Source organism: Nilaparvata lugens, chromosome X (genome assembly GCF_014356525.2).
Source record: "Nilaparvata lugens isolate BPH chromosome X, ASM1435652v1, whole genome shotgun sequence".
Classification (NCBI taxonomy): domain Eukaryota; kingdom Metazoa; phylum Arthropoda; class Insecta; order Hemiptera; family Delphacidae; genus Nilaparvata; species Nilaparvata lugens.
Genome location: NC_052518.1, coordinates 82917658 through 82936018, shown reverse-complemented (window position 1 = coordinate 82936018; position 18361 = coordinate 82917658). Strand labels below are relative to the sequence as shown.

The following is an 18361-nucleotide window of genomic DNA, read 5'->3' as shown; positions in this document are numbered from 1 at the left end:
TTTTTTGTAGAGAGGCCGGGTTGACATTTGCGTTTTTTCTAGTCGCGTTTCTTCGGTCGGAGCGACGGTAGGGTTACTGGCGTTTGAAAGTTGTTAAGAAGCACATATGAGTTGATGAGCGGTGCACATTACAGCGTTCTATTTGCTGATTCACTGCTTGTCGGAAGGGAGTCACTTTACGAGTCAGCGTAAGTCGCAGTTAAGAGTCAGCGTAAGTCACAGTTACGAGTCAGCGGGCATGTCGCGTTTTATTCTCCGGACTTCAAAACCCTAAAACACGTAAAAATGGAGATGGAGAAATTTTGATTGATAAATATGCTCTACAATTTTTGTTCAGTGGAGTTTTGCGATATTTCCAACAGTTTTCGAGATATTCGCTCTTGAAAGTGTAAAATTGTTAGAATAACAGGTTTTCATTAGAATTCATCCAATTTTTTGCTATTTCCAGGGCTAACTCTCCAAAAATGCATCGTAAAACTGGATACTTATCATAGGTTTGTAGAGCAATGAATTCTCTTCAATCAGATTTATTTCACTAATTCATGTTCTCCTTTCATTTTCAAAGCAGCTTCAATTTGGGGAGTGAAGTTTTCAACTCTGCAACAAGTATCAACTTCACGGTTCCACATCTAACAGACGGACTAGAGATGCGCTCTTTTGCTTTTGCTATGATGCTCTAGCTATCCCGATTCAGCTGCAAAGTAGAAAAATGAATTCTAGACATTCCCCTCAAATTTTATTGTCAAATGTTCAATTGTTGCCAAAGTGAAAATTTCATCCTCCGAATTGAAGCTTCTATAAAAGAAAACATGAAATAGTGAAATAATACATCAGATTGAAGAGAATTCACTGTTCTACAATAAACCTCTACTAAGCATAGGCTACATTTTTACGATGAATTGTTGGAAAGTTATAAAGCTCTGAAGGAGCAAAAAATTGGATGTAAAAACCTGTTGTTTTTAACAATTTCACACTCTCAAGAGCGAATATGACGAAAACTGAAGAAAATGACACAAAACTCCATTGAACAAAAATTTTAGAGCATTTACCAAGCTTCATTTTAGAATATTTAGTCATGTCGGTTGAATATATTTTTCCTAAGATATGAGCGTGTAAGCAAAAAATTGAAAAATGCAACTTTCACCCTCATCCCCTCAGTACAATTGCTATGTATGGGGACTTTTCATATCTTCACCACCCAAGTGGTCCTAACAAAGCTGGAAAGCCAAATATTATTGATTTCAATATATTCCCTCCAAATTCCTTTGTCAATAATTGGTTTATTGTTGCAAAACTGAAGATTCCACACTCAACACTGAAGCTGCTGCAAAAGTCGTGGGAAAATACGTAAACTTGTGAAATTATAATAAATTGAAGAGATTTTGATGTTTTATGAGCTAATAGTCAGCATGAAGTTTTTCCATCGATTTTTAAAAAGATATAAGAGCAGAAATAGCAAAAAGTTGGAGGCAAACGTACTTTTCAAAAATGTTAGATCTTCAAACGCAGATATCTCGAAAGCTAAAACAATATATACGAAAAGTTGTTGGATCTATATTGAAGAAAATTATGTAAGCTGTAATTTCGTATAGAATAGTCGTGTAAGATGCATAGTTTTCGAGTTGTATGCGAGAAATCAAAAAATGGTACCTTTGAACCTCCCGCATCCCCTTAGTACTTGAAAATTGTCTTCCAAACTTTTTCATCTATAGGTACCCTTTTCTGAGCAATCATAGTCTGGACGAGAAAACTTGTAATGTTTTGAAGATTGTTCCCTCGGTACCAAGGGAACGTGAATGTTGGATTGCATCGGAATTGTTCAATATACCGCAACACCATAATAAGTAATAATATCGTGTGACCTGGCTAGCTCAGGTCTGGTGTCAGAGTTTTCAGGTCGCAACTGATCAATTTCAGGGCCTCTGACATGACCTACAGACTGCTTTTTATGCAGCCGGGACCGATGGCTTAACGTGTCCATCCGAAACACGGGTGTGGCCCGAGATAAATATCTTGCCCGGGCCGGGATTTGAACCTGGGCTTCTGAATCATAAAGCCAGTCATAAATCTGATCCACTCGACTACAGCTACGACTACGGCCACGGCCACGGCCACTATAATAATATTGGTCAATTGTTATAATTGATGTGATTATCGTTTCCGCGAATAAGTCATTCAGTACATCTCAGCAGGTGTCACTCGCATCACCCGGAATCCTACAAGAATTAAAAACTGTTTGCACTACACAGATAACGGAAAATTCAAATTCAGCGCTGAAAGTTCTGTTTTCTGCAAACCATCAAATTGTCATGTCGATAGGACAATTTTCAGTGTTTTAAAAAGAGTAAAAGTCTTATGAACGATGCTGGTGCTATTGTACCGTATTTAATAAGTGATTAATCTTCTTCATCGGAGTCCATCTTGACACCAAAGTCAATAAAGATGTGACGTCAAAAGTCAAATAATAATAATTCATAGCTAAGTAGGCTTATGAAGTTGATATGTTATGATATTTTATATCATAAGTCATTCATGACATTGTGGAATAACAATATTTGATTTAATTATTGTAAATCTGTATAATGCTATTTTGGCGAATAAAATATTTTATTATTATTATAATTTGTACTTAGTAGTTTTTTTGAATTTCTCAATTTTTCAGACTTTTATAAAAATAGAAGATACGAGCTAATTGAAACAAGCGAGTTTTTGCAATAATATGCGGTAGGCCTACTTCTAGGAGTCGCACATTAAAACTAGGAATAAAAACATAGGAAAATTAAAAACATATAACACATTAAAACATAGGAAAACTAGGAATTGCTGAGTGCAAATTCACGTTGCTCGGCTGTGAATCGCTGATCGCTGTCAATTCTGCAGAGAGGATGTGTAATATAATTTATTTGTTTTTTTACTGTCACTGAAGCATGAGGCGGCTGAAGTATGCTTTCTCTTTTGTACCATGTGCCATGTGTATAGAAAAAATGTTTACTGGATTTTGAAAACCCCGGATCTGAATAGAAATTCAATTCAATTCTTTATTGCCAAAATTTAATTTGTATTTGTATTTAAACTTGTATTTGTATTGCGGACAAATCTCTTCTCTACAAGCTTGGTTCTCTTGAATTTGCCTTTGATAATTTGCTTGAACTGTGAAATAGTGGAAAATATAATAAATCTGTCGACTTTATTACAATCTGTCGGCATTATTTATTATTATAAAGGGACTTCTTGATGAACAGTAGGTTATTCGAGACAGAGAAAATAGTTATAATCTTTTGGTGAATGAAAATGGAGGTTGAAGATTCCTTAAATAAAATCCCTGTCACATTAATATAAATCGTAATTTATGGTGTACATAAATAGTTTCAACTGTACTTTTAGACCGCCTTAGGGAAAGTGGCTTTAGTCCTAGATCCTAGATTTTCACGAAACTCTTGGATGACCATGGGCCCAGTGGCGTAGAGAAGGAGGGGGAGGGGGGTTTCCAGGTTATTACCCCCCCTCCATGAGACCAAAAAAGAGGCCCTCAAAACCAAGATCCAAAATGCATATAAAATGGCCTCAAACAAAAATTTTGTTGTCTACAATATTGTTTGATGAATCTGTTGAGAACTATTGAACTTATTCGAATGATTTGCAATATGCCGCAGCAATGAAAATATCATTGGCAATATTATATTGATATTTACTGGCAGGCTCCGCCCCCAGGACCCCCAGCTGGCTCATCCAAAAATGAGACCAGCAGGCTCGTTTCACTCGCTTGCATTTATTATTTGTTCCTTCCTCCCGTCAAAAAGTCAAAAGAGACTACTGTCAGGCTGGATTCAATTACCGGTTGATCTAAAATATTGAGCGCAGGATTGAAAAAATCGTTGTTCTCATCAGAATTCCCACATTATAGAGACTTACTTAATATATGAGAATTATCGTATTCCAGTCGGTTTATTTGAAATTTGAGATAGAAAACATTCATATTCAACCCTATCAAGTTTCAATTCATTTGAGAAAGTTAGATGAAAAAAATAAAAACTCAATGGAGAACTCGAGAAAAGAAAACATTTAATTTAGCACCATCATTACCTAAGCTAGACCTGTATAGGTATCAAGTCAAGAAATTCGTCAAGTTCTATCGTGCTTGAAAACCCAGGAAACCCATAAGCATACTCCAAACTTCAGAAAATATTACAGGCAAGCCTGTCCATGAAATAATGAAAAAGATGCGAAAATATAGAAAACACAAATATAGAAAAATTCTTTTAAAAATCACCAATTTTGAGCGTCTCGACAAGATATTGGAGTGATCTATACATATAAAAATGAATGTCTGTTTGTGTGTTTGTTTCTTTGTTTGTATGTTTGTTTGTTACCTATAGACTCGATAACTTTGTCAGATCGGCATGAAAGTTTGGGAATATGTTGTGTGAATATTGGGGATGGTTTCTGACCAGAAATTTTAATAGGGGGTGCTAATAATAATTATTTATTTTACAGACCATTTTTTTATCCATTTTACAGACCTATGTTTTCGAAATTTTCGGCCGAGCGGCTACCGAAGAACGGAAAGATGATCATAATTCAAGATCATATTGTGATAATATGATTTAGCATCTAAAGTTACCAGCTGTATAATGAACACGTCACCCTGTGATAAATTGTGTACTGGTATTAAAACGGTAGTTTGGTGTTGAAGTTAGTATAGCTGATTGGTACCAGCTGTAGATAATCGTTCCTTAGAAGACCTATACAAATAATTATCACTCTCCTATCATTGAGAAACTGGAAAATATTTCCTAAACCATTATAAACCAAATATTGACAATCAAAAACTATGAAAACAATAAATTCATCTTTGAAACACTGATTTAACCTTTCTTTTTTTCAATTCAACACTTTACTGATAGATATTACTACCAATTGATTGAGAAGAATATGTTTTCGGAATAATAAATGCAGCATGACTAAGCACATAGGAAGTCCGTATTGAGATGTAAATGAAAATATTAATTGTCAGATAAATTTCATGATTCACCAGATAAAGTCAAGTGTGACATGAGATAAATTGACTTTTTGGCGGTACGAAGTTCGCCGGGTAAGCTAGTCTTCTATAATATACAGATTGTCATATTTTATACTTAATAACTATAGTAGTTCGGAGAACAGTAGAACTCGCTACACTCACTAACATCACTGCTCACACACTCCCACCTATTCACACACAAACACACATACAAATTGGATTTAGAGTATGATGATATACGATACATTATATGCAATAGGGTCGGTGGAGGACGCTGAGAAATACAAGTTATTTACACTGTTGAGTTAGGATGCACGGTTGAATAGATAAAAAATCTGAAACTTGAAATTTGGGACGTGGAAAAAAGTTATTGAATTATAAAAAAATTTTCAACATGAAATTTTCTTAGACTTTTCGGGTAGGATGCACGGTTGAAGAGATAAAAAAATCTGAAACTTGAAATTTAATTTGGGACTTCAAAAAAATTATCGAATTCTAGATTTTTTTAAATGTTGAACATATGATATATGAAATACGACAACCTTGGAGCGCTGAAGAATGAAGATCCTCTACACTTTTGAGCTCGGAAGCACAGTAGGAAAGATAAAAAATCTGAAACTTGGATTGGGAAAAAATTTGAATTCCAAAAATTCAAAACTTTTGAACATGTGATACATGTAATAATACCACTATGAGCCGCTGAGAAGAATGAGCCCAATTTGAACCTGATCCGATAAAGTATTGAAAATTTAGGTTGATTTTTAGGGTAAAATTTTCGAATGAAGGGCCGTCTTCTTGAAACGGGGATTAATTAAAAAAATAAATATATAAGTTTCTGCGCCATGTTTCAAAGTACTTGTATACCAATAAATTTCATCCAAATCGGACCATAATAAATTGTGACTGTAACTGCGGTACAAGCAAACAGACAAACGCCGATTGACATGAAAAATAGGATTTGCTTCGCTCATTCAATAAAAGAAAGAATCGGTTCATATATTTTTTAGGGAAAAGGAAATTTACGAATGACGCATCATCACGTCTGAACTACTGAACTGATTAACTTGAAATTTTGCATATAGATTATTAATTCACCGAGGTTGGTTATAGGCCTATTTTCAACTACTTTTCAAAATTTCATTACAAGTTTCTCAGTTTGTCAAGTTTTCAACTCGTTTGTTGTACTTTGCTAACTTTGCTTGGTCATAGATAAAATAGTGTTGTCAACAGTTTTATTTTATATCTTCTCATTCTTCTTTTATTATTTTTATATATCCTCTTTTTCCATATATACACTAACTTGTTTACAGAGTTAATGGGAAGTATGGAAACAGCCAAATATTTATTTTTAAGGGAAATTTGATGATAGGTCTGATTGGAGATCCTATTTGAATAAAAAAACTAATTTTTTGTCGCATCAATATTTTTGTCCATCATCTTGGAACCGCCATTTAGAATTCAACTTCATTTTTTAAAATAGGAAAAGGTGGTCATTTACAATAAAGAATTTCAAGAGAAAATGAATGGCGAAAACCACACATCGATATCTTAGACTGTTCAAAAGTGATTAATTGTCATTCAAAGATACTGATAAATCATTCATCTATCCATCATCTATATCTGTATACAATAAATCATGCATCTATCCATCATCTATATCTGTATACTATAATAAAGTAAAGAACTAGCTTATACAGGTATGGGATAGGAAAATTATGTTTGACGCATAATCATGTCTGAAATACTGGACTGATTAACTTGAAATTAAGCTCTGCATAAGGATAAAAATGTCAATTCTAAGGAAATTTTGAACAAATTTGGATTAACGCCCCTGAGCTATCCAATAAAGTTTGCCGCCCTACCTCTCCCCCTTAGGCAAGTTTCACACAGCAGAGACCTCGCTCCTGGAATATCATATTACGGAAGATCATATTTCATATTTTGCAGCTCTCCTGTACTTTCACATGGGGATCTTACGAATAAGCCGACAGATCTAACAACTTCGCCGACGTTTGCTCAAAGTATGACTCATCACTTTTCCTCAAAGTCTAACTTCCTTAAAAATATAGATAGAAGATTTCTGATTTCGGATTTGGATTCAGCGACCCCAAACTCTTTAAAGCGTAAGTCCCATTTTCAAAAATACCCGAAAACAAGGGAGTTATAGCTGTTTTTAATTAGGCTTTCCATTATCATATGATTATATAGTACATACTAAGATAATAATACTCCTGCCTCACAAAGGGACAGGCAAAGGTTTTAAGAAGTTTTTGAACACCTGAGAAGTTTATACATAAACATTTTTAATTTTTAAAAGTTCTAGTTTTCCAAAAAAATATTGAACTATGAAAAGATGAATCCAAATATGAAATCATAAATCATCTCCACTCATTACCCAATAAAATAGGAGGAGAAGGAATGTTGTACAGTAAAATTCACTGAATTTCAATTGTCATTCAACAATCTAATTTATCAGGTTCAAATCGTTGAATATCACTTTAAATTCCCAGCAATTATTGACTATTTCTTTTTACAATCAGAAAAATCTATTGTGAACATACAGTATAAACATTGTGCTGATCTGAATCGATCTATGGTAATAATAGGAATTGAAAGAATAGAAAATGTCATGGCATTCCAAGTAGTGATGTCTGTGTATTAGAACTGCTGAGTTGATAATGCATACTGAAAAAAGTCATGAATAGCTCAGACCAGCATGGCGACTTTGAGGCTTTTGAAACCGGAATCTTGTTTTATTTTTATTAAAGAATGATATGGAATGAAAACCATGTATCATAGTAAAAAGCTTTGTATCATGAGTAAGATTGACAATCATGGCTTGTCGATTTTAGTTGCTGACCTAAATCCTCATTCCTCAGTTGTAGAACTATGGACCAAGCGCGAGCATTTGCCTTTTATGTCGTATACCGTCAAACATAATGTTATTTAAGAAGTTGTGATGAACTTGTATAAACAATTCATAGAATTCTTAGAATTCATAGGAACAGTAAAAAATCAATTTTACGAAAATCAATGTACATGTAACTGGATTTAGAAGATCAATACGATAATGTTCTCTATCACAATTTAATCATAGAAATGTTTAAGTGAAAATGTTGGGCGCAAACCTTCTGCCATGAGGAGACAAATAAATTTATGAAAAGCTTGATAGCTTGAATAGTGATCTGATATTTGTTACACATTTTAACACTAATTTTTAATGTTTCTTCAATCGGCAGGAAAACTTTGGTTTCTCAAAGTTATCTTACTCCCTTATTTTGGGGTATTTTCAGAAATCAAGATAAATATCCTACCAAATTTCCTACACGAATACAGTGTAAGTTGTATTATAATAGCTACAGTACTTACGCACTGTATAGTACAGTACCTGTTCGTTCTTACCGTATAATTATATGATAATAGAAAGCTTTATTAAAAACAGCCATTACTTCCTTGTTTTCGGATATTTTCGAAAACGGGACTTACACGTTAAAGAATTTGGGGTCGCTGAATCCAAATCCGAAATCAGAAATCTTCTATCTATATTTTTAAGGAAGTTAGACTTTGAGAAAAAGTGATGAGTCATACTTTGAGCAAACGTTGGCACGTAGTTGTTAGATCTTGCCTCTGCTTGCCTCGAGGGGAAAAGACGTGACAAAACGAGGTTCCTGGATAGGAGTCACCATGTGAAAGACACGATTTAACTCAATGTACTTCGACAAAAAAACGTGAACACTGTTCAGTGTTCAAGTTGCACGTCTCCTATCGTGTGAAAGTAGCCTTAGGCCAGTTTCACACGGCAGAATCCTAACTCCTGAAGATCATATTACTGAAGATCATATTTCATATTTTGCAGCTCTCCTGTGCTTTCACATGGGGATCTTACAAATAAGCTGACAGATCTAACAACTACGCCGATGCTTGCTCAATGTATGACTCATCAATTTTTCTCAAAGTCTATCTTCCTCAGTGGCGGCGTGTCCATGAGAGCACAAGAGCACGTGAACCCCCTATGAAATTGCTACAATAAATTAAAGTTCAAATCAATAGAAAATTGATTGAAGTAATAGTAATACTCAAATTTCTTGTAATATTAAAACAATAAGGAGCGTACCAAGCAAGGTACACGCATTGAGATAACCTTTTGAATTACGCGCTACAGCAAGCAGGATCACTGCTCCAAGCGTTAGTATGGGTTCAAATGGTAGCTGGGCGAGTTCAATTCCCTCCCCGTGGGGGGTGGGAGACTATTTACATTAGCTTTACGGTGAGCTGCTTTCCAAGCAGCTCATAGCTGTGATTGTGTGCTTTGCATTGGCGCCATTGCCTTCTAGAGCCGTTTCCACTTATGAACTGTTCTAGCTGGCACTGGCTACTACTTTGTTTACTGTTTGCAGTTTCGCGTTCGCGCTACATGTGTTGTCGATTTTGAGGTTAATTCTTGTTTCTTCTTTCTTGTGTTTTGAAAAGTGAGAATGGAGGGTTCAAGAAAGGTTTCAGTTAGCTATTTAAAAGAGGTAGTGTTCTCTAATTTATCAATTGAGGAAAAAATATCGATTAAGGAAAGTGGTAGGCCTACACCGACAATTGATATACATCAGACTTCTACATCGAAATCCAGGACATACAAGAGAGATTTTAAAGACCAACAATATGAAAAGACATCTTGGCTGTGTGGTTGTGAAGAAACTAACAAACTTTATTGTTTTCTGTGCTTGTTGTTTGCTCGCGAAAAAGGCGATCCAGCATGGATTAAGAACGGTGTGTGTGATTTAGCTCATTTGACTCAAAAAATTAAAAAGCATGAAAACTCACATGCGCATATTAGTGCTTCATTGGATTTCAATTTACTTGGTAAAATTGATGTTCGTCAACAGCTTGATAGTGCTTATCGTTTGAGCATCAGAAAACATAATGAGCAAGTCACCAAAAATAGGTATGTGCTTTCCAAACTTATAGACTGCATTAAATTTTGTGGTGCATTTGAGTTAGCTCTTAGGGGTCATCGAGAGGACGACAATGCTTTAAATACGGGAATTTTCAAAGGCCTTGTGAATTTTACTGCAGAGCTTGATTCGGCTTTGAAAGAACATTTAAATAGTGCTACAGTTTTCAAAGGCACCTCCAAAGACATTCAAAATGAATTGCTGGACTGCATGCTTTCTGTGTGCCAAGAAAATATCAAACAGGAGATTAAAAATGCTCAATATGTTTCTCTAATAGCAGATGAGACAACTGACATTTCGTCTGCATTTCAGTTAGTTTTAGTTTTTCGGTATATTTTATCAAATGGTCAACCAGTAGAGAGATTTTGGAAGTTCGATAATCCTGAGGGTCATGATCCACAATCGATTGCAAAATGTATTTTTTCAAGTTTGGATACTGTCATAACAATTCCAGAAAAACTCATTTCTCAAAGTTATGATGGTGCGAATGTGATGAGTGGACAACATGCTGGTGTGCAGACAATTGTGCAACAAACCTATAAGCATGCTTTTTTTGTGCATTGCTATGCACATCAACTCAATTTAATTGTAGCACAAGCAGCGAGTCAAAATCAAGATGTAAGAATTTTTTTCTCAGATTTGAGTGATATTACTAATTTTTTTTCAAATTCTCCTCAAAGAATAGATGTTTTAGACAGAGTAGTCGGCAAACGTGTACCTAGGGCGTCAGCAACAAAAGGTGGAATTTTAAAAGTAGAACTGTGAATACAGTTTTTGAATATAGAGAAGAGCTAATCGAGTGTATGGAGGAGATTCAATCCACATCAAAACAACCTTCTAGTATTATAAAAGCAGGTGCTATTGCTCGTCTTCTCAAAGATAATAGATTCATTTTTTGGCTCTCGGTTTTTCACAGGCTAATGCCTCATGTTGACATTTTATATAATCAGCTACAAACAGTTAAGACAGATGCTATGAAAATCAAATCAAATGTTGAACATTTTATCAAAGCTGTTGAAGAGGAAAGAACTAAAATGAATGATTTGATGGAGGTGGTAGCAGACTGTGCAGGAAGTGTGCCCAAACGTTCAAGGCGCGAAGAGGACACCTACCTCAGTAGAACAGTGGCTGCCAAGGAAACCTGTGACATCATCACCACTCAAATCAAAACCCGGTTCTCATTCACAACATTCTATTCAGCAATCTGTTTATTGGACTCACAAAAATTTGAACATTTCAATAAGGATTTCCCAGATACCTTGCTTGAAGATACTGTTAAGGTTTACTCATTTCTTGAGAAAAATCGCCTAAAAACAGAACTTGAAATAATTTTTAGAAGAGTAGACTTCAGAAATTTGCTTGGTGCTGTCAGTTTGCTACAATTTTTCATTGAAAATAACTTAACTTCGTCATTTTCCGAAACCTATAAACTTTTGTTGATAATTTCAACCATCCCAATGACAACAGCTGAAGCTGAGAGGTGTTTTTCTACACTAAAACGAATCAAGACGTTTTTGCGCTCCACAATGAACCAGGACAGGCTATCAGCATTAGCAATGCTGACTATTGAGAAGGAAATGATAGCAAATATCATTAACTTCAATGAGAAGGTGATCGATGTTTTCGCAGCAAGGAAGGAGAGGAGGATGGATTTTATTTTCAAAAAATGCTCTGTAAATGCCAACTAGAAGGAGGGTGAGTGTTAACAAAGTCTCTAAAAGCATGTTAATCCTTATTTCTTTGATTGGAAATTATCTTACATCGAGGAAAAATTAATGCTGTTTTCTGTATAATTTATGATTTGTACATGAATTATTCAATGGGAGTATGGGAGTACATCTTCTAGGTTGAGAATCCTGAGTATATCTAAATACTTATTATTATTAAACGAAAATCCAAATTATTATATAGGTACTTAATATAATACAACCCATTAGAATATTTTGTTACCTACGTAATAATATGATAGGCCTAGTACTCTTCTAGGAATAAAAAATTACATTCTACTACATGAAACGAACAAAATTCACTTGAAACATGGGGTTTAACAAATTATTAAAGATCTAGATCTTGTTGCTCATGTTAAATGTGAACCCCCCATTAGTATTTGCACGAGCCGCCACTGATCTTCCTTAAAAATATAGATAGAAGATTTCTGATTTCGGATTTGGATTCAGCGACCCCAAACTCTTTAAAGCGTAAGTCCCATTTTCAAAAATACCCGAAAACAAGGGAGTTATAGCTGTTTTTAATATAGCTTTCCATTTTCATATGATTGTATAGTAAACGTACAAAGATAACAATACTCTTGCCTCACGAAAAGACAGGCAAAGGTTTTAAGAAGTTTTCAAACACCTAAAAAGTTTAAACATGAACATTTTTAATTTCTAAAAGTTCAAAAAAAATTAAACTTTGAAAAGATTAATCCAAATATGAACTCATGAATCATCTCTACTCATCACTGAATAAAATACGAGGAAAAGGACAAGTAAACTTCACTGAATTTCAACAATCTAATTTATCACGTTCAAATAGTTAAATATACCAATAATTATTTCTTTGCAATAATCAGAAAAATCTATTATGAACATACAGTATAAATATTGTGGTGATCTGAATCGATCCATGGTAATAATAGGAACTGAAAGAATAAAAAATGTCATTCCATTCCAACTAAAACGAAAATGATGTCTGTGTTTGTATTAGAACTGCTGAGTGGATAATGCATACTGAGAAAGTCATGAATAGAGTCCAGACCAGCCTGGCGACTTTGATGCTTTTGACACCAGAATCTCGTTTTATTTTTATAAAAGAATGAAAACCATGTATCATAGTAAAAAGCAGTTCTATACTTTTTATTATTATATGAGTAGTGAATAACATAATCATGGCTTGTCGATTTTAGTCGCTGAGCTGAATCCTCAGTCGTAGAACTATGGACCAAGCGCCAGCTTTTGCTTTCTATGTCGTATACCGTCGATACAAACTTCGGCTTTTTTGTTGTTCGATTTTTTGCCGTTCTTATGAATTCTGTTGAATCAAACATGGTAATGATATTTAACAAGTTGGGCTGAACCTGGTAGAGTTCATAGGAACGGTAAAAATCAATTTTACGGAAATCGATGTGCATGTAACTGGATTTAGAAGATCAATACGATAATGTGTTCTATCATAATTTAATAATTATCACAGAAATTGTTTAAGTGGAAACGTTGGGCGCAAACCTACTGCCATGAGGAGACAAATAAATTTATGAAAAGCTTGATTGCTTGAATGTCGAATGTGTTGTGTTGATTGCTTGAAGCTTGATCTCGATATCTGTTACACGTTTTTAGTTCAAGACATAATATGTCTTACAATAATTTTTAATCTGTTTTGTCAATCGGCAGGAAAACGTTGGTTTTTCAAAGTTATCTTACTCCCTTATTTCGGGGTATTTTCAGAAATCAAGATAAATATCCCACCAAATTTCCTACACGAATACAGTGTAAGTTGTATTATAATAGCTACAGTACATACGTACTGTATAGTACAGTACCTGTTCGTTTTTATCGTATAATTATATGATAATAGAAAGCTTTATTAAAAACAGCCATAACTTCCTTGTTTTCGGATATTTTCGAAAACGGGACTTACATTTTAAATAATTTGGGGTCGCTGAATCCAAATCCGAAATCAGAATCTTTCTATCTTCATTTTCAAGAAAGATAGTTTTTGAGAAAAAGTGGCGACCGGAGAGACGTAGAATCACCATGTGAAAGCGGCAATTTGTCCGCTAGTATCTCGATCCAAGCCGATTTCTGCTTGCCTCGAGGGGAAAAGACGTGACAAAAGGAGTTCCCTGGCTCGGGGTCACCATGTGAAAGACACGATTTAACTCAATGTACTTCGACAAAAAAACGTGAACACTGTTCAGTGTTCAAGTTGCACGTCTCCTATCGTGTGAAAAGTTACAGTTTTTTTGGCATTTATAGTTTCATTTGAAATCTTCAAATAAGCAAGTAATTGAATCTAGCGTGAAAGTCCCTATTGATGGATAGGCCTATAGCAGCATAAAGTAAGCATGAACAATGCAGATTGTCTCACTCCTCACTCGTGTCTGATGACAGGCGAACGCACTCAGCTGCACACATCTGCAGACAGACACGGAGGAAAATTCCGTATCCAGGTGTTCGAATGTTGTAACCCACACAGACCTCTGCATGCAGAGGTTTGAATTTTCTCGTCTATCTGCATACGTCTGCCTGCTTCTGTGTGAATTCGCCCAACACCTTTTATAGACGGATAAGACGAGCGAAGTATGCTTGCCAGCTACTTTCTTGTGAATAATATAAAAGAGACACAGTACCATACACGCATTATATTCATATGAGATACGACCCACTAGGTTTATTATTATTTTAATAATTTCCCCTAAACACCATTATAGTAGAAACTTCTTAACTACTAGTGTTCTCTTATTTTGCACAACTTTGAATGCTTCCGTGGGAGATTGATGATTCAATGATTCTCCAATCAATTCAAATTTATAGGTTTTTGTCAGCTTTTTAAAATATAACCAATTGAGAGAGAATGTTCAAATTCAGTATAATATAAAAAGTTGAGCTAAGGTGTAGAAATGTCGTTTTGGAAGAACTTTGAAATTATGCCAAAAATACGAACAGAATCGAAGTTTTTTCAGCATTTTTCTGCGGTCTCTCAGCTTATTGAGAGAAAATAAACAGTAAATGTTCTAATTTCGTACAGATTTTCAGCTTGTTTCTTGTTTGTGTTAGAAATTTCGCCTAAAGTTTCGCCTAACATAGGTGTTTTCCCAATAGACTCAAAAAGCTTGAAATTTTGTTCCCTGGTTCAAACAAGATGTACAAATTCGTGTGGGAGTGCTTGAATGACGCCCGCCCAAGGAAATGCCTGAGTAGATCCAGATCTACAGTTTTCATTAAGGAGTGCCCCCACGTATATTAGAAGCGAAACTCTCAAGATATTCTATCATGTAGAAAAAACACAAATCTCATAAAGTTACACTTGAGTATACAGTACTGTATACTATCATTTTAATTCATGTTGCTTTAAACCAGTTAATCAATTCCCAGATACAGACCATATGTGGTCCATTTTGTATTAAATAATATAAGCCTACCTACTATAGATATACCTGTAATATAACCTTATACAATAACCTCAGATAAATTATATTTCTGTCATAGTTCACATACTTTCTTCGAGGGGCATCTGCGAAATTGGAAACATGAGAGAGATATAACAATTATAATAAAATATGAACTATTGAAGACAGTGTATGGTCGAGTGCGTCGGTACTACGATACCTAAAAAAATTAGATATAAGCACTTTAAAGTACCGTAAGTCAATTTTGTTACTTTTCATCATCTATCATTGAAAAAAAAACTCAATATAGCTTAATAAAAAAATATGAAACATGTAGTACCCTTTTTATTTAAAACATTTAAAAACATTTCAACGACTATTTCGACCTACTTTGGCCATTTTCAAGTTGAAATAAAAAAGGGTACTACATGCTTTTATATTGTTTTTATTAATTTGAATAAATTAGCCCATACAAGTGAAGTGATTCAATACAGCTTATATATTGCTTTAGTTGATTATTCAGTTTCATGCATATGGTAGAAAAATTTGATGGCATTTATATAGTAATAGTTCATATCCTTAAACTTGCTCCAGTAGCTCTATCTAGAGAGAATCCCATATGTTTCCCAATTATATGATCAACGGGCAAACTACTACCGTGGATAGGGGAGACACATCCCACAATATATTTAGGAAATGGTTATATCACCTTTCCAAATTTGAGTTTTTAAAACTAAGCCTATGATGTTGAGATTTGTCAAAGATTGTTTTGGATGCTAATTGTTAGCAAACTTGTAGCATTCTATTTAATTCATCAACAACAACATTACTATTCTTTGAAACAATTGAATGACTAATAGAATTCTATTGCATATTTCATTCTATTTATTATTTTATGAAAAAAACATAGGCCTATGAAATTTCAAGAGTAAATCGAAATAGGACGGAAAACAAAAAACTTGCATAGTTTTTGAACTTTTTAAGTTTTTTTGTGGGAATTGCCCAAGTCGCACCAAATTGGAGGTAATATTTTCAAATCGAAATAGAATGAAATAGAACACAAATGGACTTGAATGGAATGTTAAGTTTACATGTGAGAAGTGCGTAAAATCGCACCAATTTGGAGGTATATTTTCAAAATTTCCGGTGTAGAGCCCCGGACCCTTTTATTGTGAGAGGTATTCCATACCCGCCGGTTACAAAGCGGGATTTTGTATCATGTGGTCGCTGGTATTATTATTATTCAAGTAGCCCATTTTAATTGGAATAAATATTATTAAAAAAATTAAATAAATAAATAATAAATCCTTGAAATATTCAGGCATAATATGAGAAGAGAAGTACGCCTATTTTGTACGATAAATTACCTTTCGGTTATTATAACTAAACACTGCTTTTATTTCGTTTACAAGATTACAACAGGTGATTGGATTGGCATTGTCCAAGCCTGAGGATGAACTTATACATTTACGTTCAACTTGTTATTAGTTTATTTTCAAGTTTATTCAACTTGATTGTTGTTGGTGTGTGTCTACTGTTCACAGAACTACTGGTTAGCTTTTGATGAATAATAATTGGTTAACAAGAACGCTGACGCATAATTCCAGTGATTCAAGTCAATAAATACAAGGCAATACTTCCATTACCGTTTTGTGTATTATGATTTGTGTACATTACGTTTATTACGTTTTGTGTACAACAATGATTTTGTTGTGACGAACATAAGTTTATATAGAAGCATTGAAAGAATTCCATCAATTCGATTCATAGAATTGTTTGTACTTTCAGTTCTCTGCTTCAATCTGAAATTTATGAAACTGCAAGATAGGCTAGACCATTCCACGAATATCGCACAAGTTGATAATTATAGCCAGTGTTTAGTTCTTTCGCACGGCGCGAGTGAGATCACAGCTCACTCATATTCGCTCCTACCTATACTCCTAAAATACAAACTCTATTTCGCTCCTACTAGGTATGTGTCTTTCATATGACGAGGCTCGTCCAGTTCCAGTTTTTTCTATGGTAGGCCTCTATGACTCATCTCTTCTTCTAGAAGTCTGAATTTCTTAAAAATAAAGATAAAAGTTTTCTGATTTCAAATTTGGATTCAGCATCTCTGAATTATAAAAGAGGGTAAGTCCGATTTATAAAATAAAAGGGAGTAAGAAACCCTTAAAACCCAGTGCTCATAGCATTGTGGGGGGGGGGCTTTGGCCGCAGACTGCGTCCTGAAAATCCTGGTTTTGGGGGGATTAAAATCTAATAATCCTCGGGGATCCCCAAAAAGGTCAGCAGAGTTAGAATCTCTAGGTACCAGAGTTTTAAGATAAGACGACTTAAGCTTATAGGTGACATCCAGATCCAGACTCGACGACTACCGTACGGTATTTGATGCATATTATCGTAGGATAAATATTGATATATAGGTCTAATGATAATGAAGTCGCTGATAAATGAATAACCGAAATCAACAAATACATTTCCAAATACGGAAGAACTTCTTCATGGAAAATAATTTAAAAGAAAAATTAATTTAAAAAACTTATCAAACGACGACTACGGTATTTGATGAATATTATCGTAGGATAAATATTGATATATAGGTCTAATGATAATGAAGTCGCTGATAAATGAATAACCGAAATAAACAAATACATTTCCAAATACAGAAGAACTTCTTCATGAAAAATAATTTTAAAGAAAAATTAATTTAAAAAACTTATCAAGGAAAATAGTAGGCTATGTGATGATCAAAGTAGTAGAATATAAAACTTACCGATTGAATAAGAAGGGTTGATAAGTGAAATATTTGAAATCTTATACTACTTGGAGTATAACACAAATTATAAAAATTGATTCACAATATAATAAAATATTAAACACTTTATCATGTTTTGGTCTCAAAAGACTGAATCCGAATTTTAGTATTTTACCGGCCTCAGTGTGTACAACAGCACAGAGAAAAACTACGTACGTACGCTTCAATTAAAAATTTATTAGATTCAAAAAGAAAGTACAAGAAAATATAAATTTTGATAACTAGCCTACGACTTTTTAATGTAAAAAATAAAATTAACTTTTTTTTGTTGTTATTTCTATTAAAACTAGTCACTAGGACTAACCATTAATTTTGTTCTGTTATTTCTTATCCTAAATTAATTTTTATTGCTAAAGTCTTCCAGTGAAGCCTACAGTTCCAATCTATAATTTCACTACTTTAAATTATTTCACTACACTTTTATTCAATATACTTTAATCACTCCACTAGCACTACACCAACTCGAAGGG

At 34.2% G+C, this 18361-nt stretch overlaps 1 protein-coding gene across 1 annotated transcript in view; it reads right to left on the bottom strand.

Annotated features, from left to right (window-relative positions):
- The window catches only part of LOC111045798 (serine/threonine-protein kinase VRK1-like), a 53027-nt gene extending 35051 nt beyond the window's left edge, over positions 1 to 17976 (bottom strand). Inside the window, exon 1 of the mRNA XM_039442077.1 lies at positions 17850 to 17976. The gene's annotated coding sequence lies outside the window, so the exon portion shown is untranslated. The remainder of the gene's footprint in view (positions 1 to 17849) is intronic.
- Positions 17977 to 18361: the final 385 nt, after the last annotated feature.